We start from the raw sequence: 18,578 nt of genomic DNA on the forward strand, positions 1-18,578 counted from the left end.
AAGGGGGAATACAAGAAGAACAAAGGGAAGGCAAGTAGAACAATAGGAATGCAAGTAGAATAAGGAAATAAAAGGAGAAAGGGGTAAGTACGATGAGAAGAAGGAGAATAGAAGTATAGCAAAAAGAATATAAGGAGAACAAAGCGAAGACAAAGATGAGAAGTGGAATACAAGGACAAGGCAAACAAGGGGGACACAAGGAGAACAAAGAGAACGAGGGGAATACAAGGACAAGGGAAACATAAGGGGTATACAAAGAGAATGAAGAAAGAAGTAGTATCTTTATGTGACGGTCAATTCCGAGGTAACCCTCATATCTAGTGAGCAGAAGGACGTAATTTTGCGTCGAAATCGAATATACAGGGTGATTCACGAAGACTTACGTCACTTACGGAGCTTATTTCTGAAGATATTCTGAGCAAAAAAGTCATATAAACATTTGTCCTGATCTCAATATTTTCAGAGTTACACTAATTTGAAGTTGTTAATAAAATATCTTTTTTCTTTAGTTTTAAGGGTAAAAAATATTACAAATAGAGAATGAACTATTCCTCAGTTTTAAGGGTAAAAGAATATTAGAGACAAATGATGAACTATTCAGAAGTATCATTTCTTTAATTGGCTAGTGTTCTGAAGCTAAAAAATATGTTTTAATTGCTTTGTACTGATTTTTTTTTTTCAATTTTTAACTAAAAATTACATCATTCTTACGCACTTACCACAAAAATTGTACAAATGTAACGAACGTAGAAATGTTCATTCTCTTGTTCTCCTTTTCCAAGTCCTTCACACTTGTACACCTACCTACCTTGCCTCCCGTTTCAGTTACCTGTCATCATATCATAATCTCTTCACACGCACGCAAAATAGCCGCATACTAGCCATACCAACACATAAGACATCATCGTATTCATCATCATACACAATCTCGCTCTCGCGCTTGTGGAATACCCTACCCAGTGACATCAGAGACTGTCGGAATTTAGTAGCGTTGAAAAGCAAGATTATTAAGCATTTTCTTACTGCGTAGAGTAGGTTTAATTTTTACTTAATTAATAAGAAAAAATGTTTCTCTCTTCTTAACTTTTACAATAAACTGTCTAGCTTTTATTAATCAGTTAATCTTTTAGTATTTTGATTTTTATTGTATTTGTAAATTTAATATTAATTGTAATTATAATTGTAATTGTATTCTTAATATTGTAGTTGTAATCCCCTGGTAGAGGGAAGAGAAGGCCTGATGGCCTTATCTCTACCAGGTTAAATAAATAAATAAATCTACGACTTTAGCAACTTTATTCTTTACAGTTTAAATTATGCATCCTAATGTACAGTCTTGAAGAATTTAAAAGAGCGGCGTGATTTGTAACAATTGTTGTGATAAATGCTTAAGAAAATGTAATGTTGTAGTTAAAAATAGGAAAAAAAATTCTGTACGAAGTGTACGAAGCAACTATGGAATTCGCAACACTTTTTTAGCTTCAGAATACTAGCTAATTAAAGAAATGATACTTCTGAATAGTTCATTATTTATCTCTAATATTCTTTTATCCTTAAAACTGAGGAATAATGGTATTTTACTAACAACTTCAAATTAGTGTATCTCTGAACATATTGAGATTAGGACAAATGTTTATACGACATTTTTTACTCAGAATGTCTTCGGAAATAAGCTCCTTAAGGGACGGTAAATCCTCGTGAATCACCATGTATATTGATCAGGCCAGGCGGAATTCGAAACTACTCCCAAGATTTGCTATGCCTATGACACAATATTGACAGTAGTAGTGCTTCATTTGAATCGGCGAACTTAGAATTAAAAGGCTAGTATGTCGGACCATCGGATCTGTGCCCCCGTAAGATATGCGAACTGAACTCTAATTCATTCTCAGCCTCGGTAATTCATTTCCCTCCCTGCATTCCTATCTCTCTCTTTTCTATCTCTCTCCCTTTCTGTTCCCCCTACTCACAATTTTGGCCTTCTTGCTGGACAGTTTACAATATTTGCACTTGCAGTCCAGTGTTGTCAACTCAACATGAATACTGTAGCACGGAGTGGCGAAAGAAATATTATCGAGTACGTAATAGCATTTTGCGATGAAGAGAGACAAACAGGTCAATATCTGTTTCCTATAAATCAGGCAACGAAAAGAGCAGCTGATATCACAGGTGAGGCTTATTTTATTTCAATTGATTATGTATTAAAATTATTTACTGATACTGGTAATACAACATTTTATATAATTTATGTAGACAGGTCAGAACTCCTAATAAAGAAAATCAGGAGAGAGGGAGTCTGTGCAGGAGATGAAAAGCTAGAATCACCAAAGAAGAACAGACCAAGGGAACTTTTAATTATTGTAGATGATATGAACCGATGTATTTTAAGAAGAAAGATACAAGAATTTTATACCGTTCAGAAAGAAGTTTCAACATTGAATAAGTTACTGAAAAATAATAATTTCCAAGATTGGAAAGAAAAACTACTGAAAGTGATTGGAGATATGGGATTTAGGTTTAAAAAATGTAGAAATACAAGATGTATTTTGATTGAAAGAAATAATATTGTAGCATGGAGGACCAGTTATTTATGACACCGTTTGACGGAAGTTTGGCAACATCCCTATTCGGCAAGCTTCGTGGCCTGCTGTTTAACGTGGTGGGAGGAAAGCGGGTGGAATGGAGTGAGTACAGGCGTTAACTTTTCCAAGAACGACGGCAGCGCTGAAGGGGCACAGATCCGATGGTCCGACAATATGGTAACCGATATACTGCTACAGTGGGTCGAACCGTCTTGACGTGGGTCCATGTATTGATGGTAATTGCATTTAGTTCATTTCCTGGGATATTTTGACCATGCATTACTATCAGGTGTCAGTTAAGGCAATACAGGACTTTACATTGACAGTGGGTAAATATTGATGACCTTGGAGGGGTCTGAACCAATGTCCGTCGCTCCCAGCAATATCTTAGCTCCGCGTGGTGGCCGTCTCGCACGTCGCAGTCCTACTTAGAGTTGGGTCGATTCGTGAACGAATCGTTCATTCGAACGACTAATAATAACGAATCGATTCGTGGTATCAACGAATCGTCGTTCAAAAGAATAGTAAGAAATCGGCATGGTATCGTAACCCACGGTATCGTTTGATGTACAGTAACCTGTCAACGGACATTTCCGAACCGTGTCGAATGCTCCCGAGCGAGAGTGAAATCAAAATATGTACTGCATTTATTAAGTATGGAAAATAATGAACACAAACCTGAAATTTGCATAGTTAAATAGAGATGTAATGCAAAAAATGTACTTCATAATAAGGTTCAGTTGATAAATTATAATTTAGAGTCATTATCTTGGGTAATTTTGTAGACTAATGGAGGTCATACTGAATGGTTCCAGCCAATGAGAAAGAGACAATCAAATGTCTCGCCTCTTATGCCATCTATGCGAGAGATGTAGAACGTTTTTTGTTCTACGCGTGGTTTGCAAAGGAAAGTGTCTTGCGACGATTCAAAAGAATAGTTGGAATCGCAGACTGGGAAGAATCGTGAACGAATCGTTAGAATCGATTCGTAATGTGTGATTGAATCGTTGGAATCGACTTCTGAAAAAGAATCGTGATGCCCAACTCTAGTCCTACTAACTTACGCTCAGCTGATAGAATCGTACTCTCTTTCGCGATGTGCCGAACTTGTCTCGCCTTCCCCTATATACGGACGGAATCCAGACTGACCTCTGGCCACCTACCTCGACACCCTTTTCAGATGATGCTAGTTCGGCCTTTGTCCGCTAGACGTCTCTGTCCGCGCTCGCGCACAACAAGTCTAGAAAAGCAGTGTAGATGTAGAAAGCACCACATCACATGACGTCACACTCGAGTCCAACCCGACTAGAGGTCGAGACAGAAAAATTCAATATTAATATCTAGGCGGGGAGAAGAAAGGTCCGCATTGCGCCAATCCAACCGACTCCACCTCCCTGCCGACGAGGGTAGAACCCTCTCAGCCAATGACGGTGGACCTTGCAGTTCACATACCCGATGGATATGATGAATTTATGGATCTAATAAAAAGCAAGATTCCTATTGGTTGAAAAACGAAGAAGGTCGCTAAAGGGTACTACTACGAGAGAGTGAGCAAAGAAAAAGGGGAAGAGTATAAAAAAAGAAAAGGCGAGTCAGAAGGGGATATCGGTGTATAAAAATTGATGGCGAAAGATTGGCCGTAAGGAAGGGATGGGGAGGAGGTCAGACCGACGTAAAGCAATGGCCAAGTTTTTTGATGGACTTGATCTCTAAAGCTGGCGCTGTATTTTCTTCTGAACTCGCTGGCAGAGGCGTAGAATAGAAAAAGAGGAGAGAGGACGTATGTACTCACGTAACAATTGAGGCGCGTTCCGCTACAGTCCCATAATTCAGTTATTCGTATGCGATTGACGTGTTACATCGCTTTCGGAAATAATTCTATACGTTTTAGACTGGCTAACAAATACGTTTAAGAAAGAAAAAAAGAAAAAGGAACAGCGAAGGTGAAGTGTCCACTTACGTAACAATTTACGCGCGTTCATTCGCAATCCTACAGTTGCATTTTATAAATGTATGAATGTTTATTGTCATCAAATCAAAAACAGTTTATACATACGCGTTAAGGGAATATGGTTGTCATAATATTGTTTAAAAAAGTTGCCTGAAATCAGACTACAATAGATCATAGCTTTTTGAAATTTTATTCTCTGAATAAAGGAGCTTTTGTCTACTGAATTAACATATTTTACTTTCACTTTATTTAATTTATTGTATGTCTCGTGACCAGAATATTGTACGAAATGGAACTATAAAAATTGGGGATTTATCCTTCGAAGAGGTGGAAAAATTCAAATATCTTGGAGCAACAGTAACAAATATAAATGACACTCGGGAGGAAATTAAATGCAGAATAAATATGGGAAATGCCTGTTATTATTCGGTTGAGAAGCTTTTGTCATCGAGTCTGCTGTCAAAAAATCTGAAAGTTAGAATTTATAAAACAATTATATTACCTGTTGTTCTGTATGGTTGTGAAACTTGGACTCTCACTTTGAGAGAGGAACAGAGATTAAGGGTGTTTGAGCATAAGGTTCTTAGGAAAATATTTGGGGCTAAGAGGGATGAAGTTACAGGAGAATGGAGAAAGTTACACAACGCAGAGCTGCACGCACTGTATTCTTCAGCTGACATAATTAGGAACATTAAATCCAGACGTTTGGGTTGGACAGGGCATGTAGCACGTATGGGCGAATCCAGACATGCATATAGAGTGTTAGTTGGGAGGCCGACGGGAAAAAGACCTTTGGGGAGGCCAAGACGTAGATGGGAAGATAATATTAAAATGGATTTGAGGGAGGCGGGATATGATGGTAGAGACTGGATTAATCTTGCTCAGGATAGGGATCAATGGCGGGCTTATGTGAGGGCGGCAATGAACCTCCGGGTTCCTTAAAAGCCATTTGTAAGTAAGTAAGTAAGTATTCCATAGATCATAGCTACATTGGCATTGAAGCTTTAAGATGTAGAACAAGTCAAGATTTTACAAGATTAAAATTTTTTGGCGAGATGAAGTGAGATCGAGGATTCGCCATAGATTACCTGGTATTTGCCTTATGGTTGGAGAAAACCCAAGCAGGTAAACTGCCCAGACGGGAAGCTAATCCAAGCAGCTCCGGAACAATAGACTATCGAGTGTGGTGACAGAGTTACGTTGGTGGCTCTACAAAAAATATAGGCTACAGTAGTCTACATAGCAAACAGATGTATCAATTTACAAACCTGAACAATTATTCATTAGTTGAACTATAAAAATATAATACATAGCAAGTAAATTAATTCAATTTGAAAGCATAAAAATTTCAATCAGTTAATTGTTGTTATTTACTGAATCGGTAAACTAGAAATTAATTTTGATTTGTCTGCCTGAAAGTTACATCTTTCATTCTATTCGTATACTTTTTTTTGGAAACTATTTAACTTAGTGTTATGAAATGTTCAGGGCATGTTAATACACATATAATAGTCTTAATGTTACAGTTATTTTAACATAGGCTATCTCAATAAATTTATTTTTTTTTAGATGGAAAAATGTAATTTTTTGAACGACGAATGTTCAGTTGAGCACTATTTACAAAATAATTGACATTTTTACTTTAGTGTTCTCTGATAATGAGTGGTTGAAATTTCATTATGATCAGAACTATAGAACTATGAAAAATGTGTACCAATGTACAGTGATCTAGTAATAATTAGGGACCGTGCTTTCTCCCAGTAGGTTACAAGAGTAAGTATTACTGGAGTTTTTACGTGGACGATGTGCGTGCATCTGGCAAGCGAAGTACTTGACTGACGGTTCACGCGACTCGTATTTCGTAAAGTGCGGCAGAACAAAACATGGATCAATAGGCCTATAACAGTTACACTAATATTTACTATGTACACTAGTATAGCTTACACTATTTTTTACCATTTACATTATAATAAAGAATGTAGGCCTACAATGATCAAACATTATTTACAATATTCAGCTCATGTACAGTGTTGTGTAGGCCTATTGTAATACAAAGTATTTCATTTCGTAGCTAATACTTATTTTGTAAATTGTGTACAATAGTGTAAATAATGTTTGACCATGTAAACCTTCATTTTTTATGACTGTGTAATAGTGAAAATAGCTTATTTTAGCGTACATAGTGTAAAGGGCTGTCAGACATTTACTACTTCCAAAAAGCGGATTGCCAAAGGACTGTTTTTCGTCTGTAGAACATGATCCTTTTTCAAATAGGCCTACTAGTTTTATAGAATATTTTTTTTAAATATATCATTGTCCTTCATTATGTTAATCATTCTTTCTATCCAAATTGTCTTATTAAATTAGCCTGTGATTGAGGTTCTGGCTGATATGTACATCTATTATCTGGCAGTAGGCCTATATCTCACTTGATGATATGTGTCAGAGGAAGAACAATTGTTGTTTGCATGCATCTGAAGTTTGATTGGTGTAATATGTAGCTAATCGGCGATGTACGCAATGGAGAGGAAAAGGAACTGATCACCCTATCCCATTAGCCTATCTCCTGGCATAGTTGCCTCATAAGTGGTGCCTTGTTGGTGTCACTTGTGAGGTACAGATCTGTCTTCAGACAGTTAGCTAAACAAGAACAACAATAAATTGTACTTGTATAACTCTTTAGGAATTACATGTAGGCCTAACTAAACACGTCTACATTATGTTGTTGTTGTTATTATTATTATTATTATTATTATTGTTATTATTATTATCATTATTACTACTACTACTACTACTACTACTACTACTACTACTACTACTACTACTAGTCCACACCTGTGGAGTTACGGTCAGCGCGTCTGCCCGCGAAACCAGGTGGCCCGGGTTCGGTTCCCGGTCGGGGCAAGTTACCTGGTTGAGGTTTTTTCCGGGGTTTTTCCTCAACCCAATACGAGCAAATGCTGGGTAACTTTCGGTGCTGGACTCACTTCACCGGCATTATCACCTTCATATCATTCAGACGCTAAATAACCTAAGCTGTTGATAAAGCGTCGTAAAATAACCTACTAAAAAAACTACTACTACTACTACTACTACTACTTACTGGCTTTTAAGGAACCCGCAGGTTCATTGCCGCCCTCACATAAGCCCGCCATCGGTCCCTATCCTAAGCAAGATTAATCCAGTCTCTATCATCATATCCCACTTCCCTCAAATCCATTTTAATATTATCTCTCCATATACGTCTCGGCCTCCCCAAAGTTTTTTTTCCCTCCGGCCTCCCAACTAACACTCTATATGCATTTCTGGATTCGCCCATACGTGCTACATCTCAAACGTCTGGATTTAATGTTTCTAATTAACTACTACTACTACTACTACTACTACTACTACTATTACTACTACTACTACTACTACTACTGCTACTACTACTACTGCTACTACTACTACTACTACTACTGCTACTACTACTACTGCTACTACTACTACTGCTACTACTACTACTACTGCTACTACTACTACTACTGCTACTACTACTACTGCTACTACTACTACTACTGCTACTGCTACTACTACTACTGCTACTACTACTACTGCTACTACTACTACTGCTACTACTACTACTACTGCTACTACTACTATATTAAGTAATTATATCGAAACATATCTGATGATGTTTTTTAACATTATCCTCTCTCACGTCTTACGGGATGGGTGACTGCAGTTACACTCAGAACCTCTGCGGAGCAATGACCTCAAGGAGCACTGCTACGCTTTGCAGCGCTGCAACACGTTAAATGTCGTATTCGCTAAATTATTGGACGTATCAAAAACTTATTGGACTAAAGTTGTTCGCATTGACTTCATCCATTACCTCTGTGGATTAATGTAATAGGTTCCTTTCCACTCTGTAGCTATATAGTCTATTCCGAGAACATATTTTGTATGTAATGAATGTTCTGATTAATATCGTGGCGCCATAATTACTAATAATATATCTTATTTATCTTTAAACGCTGTTTCCCAAAACATACATTTTTCAAGAATTAGCAAACTTTGTAGAGCTAGACTCATGGCATTTCAGGCCATCTTACCAGATGTATAATAATGTTATCCTATCAGTTTTAATCAAATATATTAAAATCATTCTAACCTACATTTCATTAAATGAAAGTAAGTTGTAAAATTATTAAAAAGTTAAGATATGCCCCAAGACCATAATAGGCCTACTTAAGGGAACTCTATTCTCTGTGGCAGGAGTGTCTTCTATTACTTCTAAGTCTATATGAATAACGTTTTTTTTAATGTAAAATATAGAAAAAGAAAGTATGTGTGCTCTGTATTGATTAATGAAAATTTAAATATGTTATTAATTTTTTACAAGAAATAAGTCATCAGAACTTTCAGTAGCTTACTTACTTACAAATGGCTTTTAAGGAACCCGAAGGTTCATTGCCGCCCTCACATAAGCCCGCCAGCGGTCCCTATCCTGTGCAAGATTAATCCAGTCTCTATCATCATACCCCACCTCCCTCAAATCCATTTTAATATTATCCTCCCATCTACGTCTTGGCCTCCCTAAAGGTCTTTTTCCTTCCGGTCTCCCAACTAACACTCTATATGCATTTCTGGATTCGCCCATACGTGCTACATGCCCTGCCCATCTCAAACGTCTGGATTTAATGTTCCTAATTATGTCAGGTGAAGAATACAATGCGTGCAGTTCTGTGTTGTGTAACTTTCTCCATTCTCCTGTAACTTCATCCCGCTTAGCCCCAAATATTTTCCTTAGCACCTTATTCTCAAACACCCTGAACCTATGTTCCTCTCTCAGAGTGAGAGTCCAAGTTTCACAACCATACAGAAGAACCGGTAATATAACTGTTTTATAAATTCTAACTTTCAGATTTTTCGACAGCAGACTGGATGATAAGAGCTTCTCAACCGAATAATAACACGCATTTCCCATATTTATTAAATTCCCGTAGCTTACATATTTAAATAGTAGAAACAATATAGCCTAATAAGTAAAGAAATCATGTAGTTGTGATTATTAGAACCTAAGCTACGTACAACAAAATAAAAAGTAGTTATTTTATTTCCACAACTAAGCAACCAACTCTCCCTAGGCCTACTTGTAGAATTACTACGTTCTGTTAGTTTCTTCTAAAGACCTTTAAACTCGTTTACACAGCTGCAGAACGGAATAAGAAAAGAATGTACAGTGTTGTATTAAAATAGGGGCGCATTCAGTTAACGAAACTGCAGCTGAATCGATTGTTGTGTCACATTGCTTCGCATTATCGTCTTTCTTAATTTTAAAGTTAGGCCTTGGAATTCTAAATTCGTTTACTCGCTGACACAATATTGTAGAATACGTGAAAAAGGAAGAAATGAAAATGTTGCACTCAGGTTCGGTTAGGCCTACAATTCTACAACGATTTCTATAACTCATATAGACTTAATATATTATGTGAACGTCTTACACAGCTATAGGCCTATTATATTATTTTCGAAACGTTAATTCTAATTGTTTTGGAACTTGATGTAGAAGAATGGAGCGTGTGAAATGGACAGACAAAATAAGAAATGAAGTTGTACTAGAAAGAGTAGGTGGAAAAAGAATAATGCTGAAACTGATCAGAAGAGGAAAAGAAATTGACTGGGTCATCGGCTAAGAAGAAACTGCATACTGAAGGTGCACTGGAAGGTATGGTAAACGGGAAAAAGTCTGGGGCAGAAGAAGATATCAGATGATAGACAACACTAAAACATATGGATCATATGCAGAGTCTGAGAGAATGGCGGAAAGAGGAAAGATTGGAGAATGCTGGGTTTGCAGCCTTTGAACAGAAACCTATGAATGAATGAATGAATGAATGAATGAATGAATGAATGAATGAATGAGTTGGAACTTGATCATGAGACTAGATTGAAAGGGAACAGGACATTTTTTCTTAAGTCACATTTAAGGTGCTTTCGGTCACAAGCTTACAGTTCAATTAGATTTGTCGAAATGGAAAATAAAGGGAAAATTGAATGTGCATATAAATAACAATTGACACTCGTTCGTTTGCCGTAAGTTACGGCAACTAAATGATGTATCGAGTTACTTAGTTGTGTTGTTATGTTTCATTTTCTAAATCAATTAGAATAATTTGCTGATTTCTGTGACAGAGATATAGAATGAGAGAGAGAGAGAGAGAGAGAGAGAGAGAGAGAGAGAGAGAGTGTGTGCACGTAGGTACGTGACAATTTAGATGAGTTTGGTTACATTATTTTGTGTTGAATCATTGATATCTGAAATCGACCTTCCATAGCTATTGATTTTATACAGTTAATTCTGAATGTTTTTGATCTCGCCCTCAGAGGCGCAAAAATAAATGAACAATTCACTCGCTTCCGGTCACATTCCTGCAGTTGAATTTGTTGTGTTGAAAGTTTCTTTCTGCTTGTTCATTTTAAAACTTTTAACTCTTTGGAAGAGACGTAGGCCCGATTGCATAAACCATTTAATCTTAGATCAGAGGTTAAATTGATCCTTGTTTCAGCTGAACTTGGAATTTTGTGTTGTATAAAGTCTAATCTGAGATTAATTTGTCTCAAACTAAAGTCAACTTTGACTGAAGAAATTTCTCCGATTAAGTTAGATGATCCAAGTTCAGTTATTTCGTTTCTGTTTGAAATATACGAGTGACAGATTGTGCAAATAAAATATCCATTATTATTAATTTTAATAGATATGTTAGGTACATTTATATATATTTCTTTCAATTTCTTGCCTTAATACACAAACGTTCTTATATTTTATAAGGCTCTATCGTGTTCAGCAGTATCAAATAACATAACCTATAATTATATTATGTTTATAACAACCAATAATTATTAATGGATATAACAGGTACATTCATAAATGTTCAATTAACTGTATTACTAAAGGAAAATTGTCGTTTTATGAAGCTTTATTATGTTTAGCAGTATCAAACACCATAACATGATAACAACTTGGAGAACAGTCAACCTTCTTCTTATTGTCCGCCATTATTTACATACCACAAAAAACCAGTGTCTCCAACAGAATGTAATACGGAAAGTCGCCAAAAAGTAGTTGTAAAGTCGCTAGATTTCTCATTATCAACAAAGAAAGATTAAATTTTGTCACTATGGAATGCTAAAAAGGTCCCTAAATCCCTAATTAAGCAATATAAAAGTTAAAAGAAATTGTTGTTGAAAAAGAGTTAAAGTCACTAGATTGGAAACACTGAACAAACCTGTGTAATATGGTCCGCGCATCACGTATTTCACCTGTTTATGCGATGTTGCCAAATCCTTTTCACGTGAACTTAGATTGCATTTGAACCAAGGTAATTTGATCGCAGAAAAGTTTTATACAATAGAAGAAGTGTCTGAACTGGGTTCACTTTTCGATCTTCGATCAAAGTTGATCTTTAGTCAGGGAGTTTTATACAATTGGGCCGTAGAATATCAGCGGGAGGAATGAAACATAACATAAAAGTAACAACATTATTTAATAATAATAATAATAATAATAATAATAATAATAATAATAATAATAGTAATAATTTTATTTATTTATTTACTATTATTTATTGTGCTATACAACAGCCAAATGCGCAAAGCATAATTACAATATGACAAAATTGATAATGACAAAAAAAGAAGTAACAAAAATAATTATTACACATAAATACAATTCCAATTAATGACAGTAATGACGATGAATGGACAGAATAACGGATGACTTTAAAATATATAATCAAGAATACTATGAGAATAATAGTGATGATATGATAATTAAGTACTTATAATGTCTGAAAGAATACATAAATGATAAATCATTGCAAAGAGCAAACTATGTCTATGCATTGAAAGGATCGAATTCGCAGCCAAGCATGTTGGCTTTTAATGCATCTGGAGACTGGTGAAAGAAATTTTGAATTTCTATTTTAGAAAAGTTGAGGGCTCTCATATCTTTCGTTGGAATACCTACGTAAGGCAATGTTGTTTAAGAAGGTGTCACAGGATGTATTACCTTAGAGGACCTTACAAAAGAACAGATAATAGAGCTCATTGCATCTAGCATATAGGTTTCGACAATTAAAATATTAACATTTTCTCTCGTAACTGTACCCGGAATTAATGGGCAGAAATCTGAATAAACATAATCGAACATAATCGAGTTCCAAGCTACAGATGCATATTCGAGTTTCGATCGCACCAATGTTTCGATCGAGAGAATCAGGCGTGGAAAAAGAATAAGTTATTGACAATAATAATAATAATAATAATAATAATAATAATAATAATAATAATAATAATAATAATAATAGTAATAATAATAATAATTTATTTTATTTATTTATTTACTAATAGTATATTTATTGTGTTGTACAACAGCCTGGGGCCAATAATAATAATAATAATAATAATAATAATAATAATAATAATAATAATAGCTAATAATAATAATATCCTCTGATTGAGGTTCTGGCTGATATGTAGCCTACATCTATTATCAGGCAGTACATCTCACTTAACGATATGTGTCAGAGGAAGAAGAATTGTTTATATGCATCTGAAATCTGACTAGTGTAATATGTAGCTAGTAGGCGTTGTATGCAATGGAGGAGGAAAGGAACTGACCACCCTACCCCATTATCTCCTGACCTAGTTGCCTCAAAAGTGATGCCTTCTTGTTATCACGTTTGAGGTTCATACCTGTCTTCACACAGTGGACTAAATAATAATAATAATAATAATAATAATAATAATAATAATAATAATAATAATAATAAAATAATTTTTCATAATTACCACCACCAATACACTTTCAAGGGTTGGGTTAATTCGCCGATTCCGCCCTCATTTTTCTGAGGATATTGAAGTTCAGCACCAATAGATGTAAACTTGCTATTTCGTATGTTTAAAGGAACCCGGATCTTAAAAAATAGTGAAAATGTCCTTTTTTGGTTTTTACTGCATTACATTTTTGTTTAGTCAACTGTTCGAAAAATTGTTTGAACCACGTTAGTGACACAAATAAAATTCACTCATGAGGCAACTAAGCCAGGGGATAATGGGGTAGGGTGGCCATACTACATTACATTCTCCAAAATTTCATCTTTCCAATGGCGTATTATACATATCAGAACTATATAGACCTAGCTACTACACGTTTTTTTTAATTTACCTCAGATTTTAAGACAGGAAGGTCCAGTGTACCTTAATTAGGAGAGAGTCGGGTAGTATCGGACATCGGGTAATATCGGACAGTGAGTTTCTTTCATCTACCACACGATGACAGCACCTGATTGACATGGTTACGTTTCTGTGATGTCGCATAGAGAAACGTAACCATGTCATTCAGGTACTACCATATGGTGGTAGATGAAAGAAACGCATTGTCCGATATTATCCGATGTCCGATACTACCCGACTCTCCCCTATATTTTTTATTTTATTGGGTTACTTTACGACGCTGTATCAACATCTAGGTTATTTAGCGTCTGAATGATATGAAGGTGATAATGCCGGTGAAATGAGTCCGGGGTCCAGCACCGAAAGTTACCCAGCATTTGCTCGTATTGGGTTGAGGGAAAACCCCGGAAAAAACCTCAACCAGGTAACTTGTCCCGACCGGGATTCGAACCCTGGCCACCTGGTTTCGCACCAATAGATGTATATAGCTAAGTTACATCTTTACTGCACTAATTCTTCAATTAATACATACCGTTGATTAGAACACTAATATATTGACGAAGATATGGTGTGATTTATGTTTCCTTCATCCGCATTTCTTTTCATGTATTCTTCTTAGATCACGTGACGCAAAATGGACCGCGGTCTTCTCTTGGCCGTCCATCAATCGCTGTTCACAAAAACTGGGGTGCCGTGTTCGTGCTGCTCTCTGGTTTTGTTATTCTGGGAATCTCGTTTGAACTTCTCATTTCAAATGTCAATACGCCCGCCCGTCCAACCGCTCGCTCTCGCCTACAGGTTGCGAAGTAACCTTAGCAACGAGGCGAGGCGAGGGCAGGCGCCTGTGAGCCGTCACTTGTGGATTAGCAACTTGCAGCCCTCCGCTAATTACGTACAACGGCAAAAAACGAGGAAAAAAGACACAGAAGTTTTTATTTTGACGCGGCATTCCACATTCTGTTTATATGCATCGGTGACAGCGGTCAGAAACAAATGCAAATTAAGAGCTATCGTATTTTTAATTAAAATGTAGGCCTACAGTAGGTAATGTATGTGTGTGTGGGTATGTTCAAATCCAGCGGTAATAATAATAATAATAATAATAATAATAATAATAATAATAATAATAAAATAATAATAATAGGGGAGACTGTTGTACCTTTAAACACTTTTCATATTTTATTTTCTTTTAATTTTGGAAAATGATATTTTTTAAATTAAAAATACTTTAAATAATTATTGAAGATTCCTTTACAACTTCGTGTATATATTTTCCTGTTCTACACATCTATTAAGGATGGAAAAAATAAAATGTAATATGTTCAAAGGTACAACAGGTTCATGTACCTTAGAACATACTCTCTTGTAAGTTGGAACACATGGGATATAGGTGGGAATATAGCTGTAAAAACTGACAATCATATTTAAAATGTATTTGCAATCATAAACCATAGCAGGCTTCTCTGATTTAGATTTTATTTCCTGGAGGAACAATACCTGCTTCAACAGCTTTCTTCAAGGCATCCGGATCAATTGGGGACCTCTTAACTCCAGATTTACTTAGTGACATGATCTTAATATAAAAGAAAGACAAAAACCAATAGTATCATGTACTTTGGAACATGTTCCAGGGTACAAGATGTTCAGTGTTCAAAGGTACAAGAGGGTGCACGTTTAAACAAATATGGTTACCAAAACTAGAGATTCGAATAAATCATGGAAATTAAAATATGTTATTACTCACCAGATGATACGGAACACACTGTACTTAATGGATGGTAATAAATACAATCGGGTTTTATGTTAGATGATATATATATGATCGAACGAAATGTTTACTTTTGGTACTGAAGAAGATTCTTTCGTTCACAGAACTCACATTTTGCAATAAATCAAACCAAAACTACGACCAGAGCTACTTAGCGGCTTTCCCTACAATCTACTTCAGTTTGAGACGTCTAGGTAGTAGCAAAAAATAAAAAACGAAAAATGTTCAAAGGTACACTATGCTAAAAGTACAACAGTCTTCCCTAATAATAAATAATAACAATAATATAACTTACTTACTTACAAATGGCTTTTAAGGAACCCGAAGGTTCATTGCCACCCTCACATATACCCGCCATCGGTCCCTATCCTGTGCAAGATTAATCCAGTCTCTATCATCATATCCCACCTCCCTCAAATCCATTTTAATATTATCCTCCCATCTACGTCTCGGCCACGCCAAAGGTCTTTTTCCCTCCGGTCTCCCAACTAACAATCTATATGCATTTCTGGATTCGCCCATACGTGCTACATGCCCTGCCCATCTCAAACGTATGGATTTAATGTTCCTAATTATGTCAGGTGAAGAATACAATGCGTGCAGTTCTGTGTTGTGTGACTTTCTCCATTCTCCTGTAACTTCATCCCGCTTAGCCCCAAATATTTTCCTAAGCACCTTATTCTCAAACACCCTTAACCTATGTTCCTCTCTCAGAGTGAGAGTCCAAGTTTCACAACCATACAAAACAACCGGTAATATAACTATTTTATAAATTCTAACTTTCAGATTTTTGGACAGCAGACTGGATGATAAGAGCTTCTCAACCGAATAATAACATGCATTTCCCATATTTATTCTGCGTTTAATTTCCTCCCGAGTGTCATTTATATTTGTTACTGTTGCTCCAAGATATTTTAATTTTTCCACCTCTTCGAAGGATAAATCTCCAATTTTTATATTTCCATTTCGTACAATATTCTGGTCACGAGACATAATCATATACTTAGTCTTTTCGGGATTTACTTCCAAACCGATCGCTTTACTTACTTCAAGTAAAATTTCCGTGTTTTCCCTAATCGTTTGTGGATTTTCTCCTAACATATTCATGTCATCCGCATAGACAAGAAGCTGATGTAACCCGTTCAATTCCAAACCCTGCCTGTTATCCTGAACTTTCCTAATGGCATATTCTAGAGTGATGTTAAAAAGTAAAGGTGATAGTGCATCTCCCTGCTTTAGCCCGCAGTGAATTGGAAAAACATCAGATAGAAACTGACCTATACGGACTCTGCTGTATGTTTCACTGAGACACATTTTAATTAATCGAACTAGTTTCTTGGGAATACCAAATTCAATAAGAATATCACATAATACTTCCCTCTTAACCGAGTCATATGCCTTTTTGAAATCTATGAATAACTGATGTACTGTACCCTTATACTCCCATTTTTTCTCCATTATCTGTCGAATACAAAAAATCTGATCAATAGTCGATCTATTACGCCGAAAACCGCACTGATGATCCCCAATAATTTCATCTATGTACGGAGTTAATCTTCTCAAAAGAATATATTAATATAACAATAATAATAAATAATAACAATAATAATAAATAATAACAATAATAATATAATAATAATAATAATAATAATAATAATAATAATAATAATAATAATAATAATATATCTTTCTTTCCAATTTTAGGACTAATGGCCTATTACGGTCTCCTGCCATCTTTTTGGCAAGCGGACGTAGTTGAATTACTATTAATAAGTAAACATGAAGTCACAGGCAATTATAATGGGACATCAACGACTTTTAAGTAAATTAAACACAGGTGACTTATCTCCTTTTAAAATAAGTGAAACTATTATCCCTTACAGTGATAGAGTAAAAAAATCTAGGAATTTATATGGACAAAAACTTAAGTTGGAATACTCAAATCACACACACATGTAAAATAGTTTTTATGAAAATTCACACACTAAAAAGAATTCGAAATTTCCTTCCGTTGCTTCTCAAGAAGAATTTAGTGCAGTCGCTCTTGATGCCCCATTTTGATTACTGTGTTACTCTCTACACTGACCTTAACATGAGACTGACAGACAGACTACAGCGTGTTCATAATGCATGCGTTCGATTTATTTGCAACGTCCGTAGATCTGACCGTATCACACATTCACTAAATATGCTGTCCTGGGTCCGTCTCAAAGAGCGAAGAACTATTCACTCTCTCACTTGACTCTTCAATATTCTTCAAACCTCTAACTCTAGATACCTAGCTTCTCATTTTCGACATTTGTCCTCATATCACGAAATAGATACTCGCTCACAACACCATATCACACTCTCCATTCCTAAACACAGAACATCCTTCTACTCTTCATCTTTCACCGTCTCTGCAGCTCATCTCTGGAACTCTCTACCACAACATATCAGAGACTGTCGGACATTGTCTAGTTTCAAAAATAAATTAAAATTGTACTTTTCGAATTAGATACCTTTCAGTTATAAGCCCTTTTCTCTGTCATAGTTTTGTAAAAATATAGGCTATATATTTCTTTTTCCTTCTTTTCCCCTTTTTGTTCTCTTTATCAGCCGATGAATTTATTATCATAGCCTTTTTATCGTGAATTTTATTTAATTGTCGTATTTCTTTTCTTTTTTGTTATTATTTTATTACATTCCATTTTGATATATTCTTCCTTACGTTTTTCCATATTAACCATTTGTACCAAATGAGTTGCTTTCACTATATTCCAATGTATTTTACTTCCTTTTTTTCTATTATGGTATTTTTTTCATGTTGTTTAGTGTTGATTTTATTATGCTATTATTATTATTATTATTATTATTGTTATTATTATTATTATTATTATTATTATTATTATTATTATTATTATTATTATTTTGTAATATGTTAGTATTCTGTTCTTTAACTTTTTGTTAAATTTTAACTGCTTGTATACTTTGTGACCTGGTAGAGTGTAAGAGAAGGTCCTATGGCCTTAACTCTGCCAGTATAAATAAATAAAGAATTATTATGTATTGTACAGAT

The 18,578-nt window shown here is 35.4% G+C and overlaps 1 protein-coding gene across 1 annotated transcript in view; it reads left to right on the forward strand.

Moving 5' to 3' along the window:
- The window catches only part of LOC138705620 (uncharacterized), a 437,982-nt gene that overhangs the window by 81,812 nt on the left and 337,592 nt on the right, over window positions 1-18,578 (forward strand). The gene's annotated exons all lie outside the window — the stretch shown is intronic.

The sequence above is a fragment of the Periplaneta americana genome, chromosome 9, assembly GCF_040183065.1.
Source record: "Periplaneta americana isolate PAMFEO1 chromosome 9, P.americana_PAMFEO1_priV1, whole genome shotgun sequence".
Classification (NCBI taxonomy): domain Eukaryota; kingdom Metazoa; phylum Arthropoda; class Insecta; order Blattodea; family Blattidae; genus Periplaneta; species Periplaneta americana.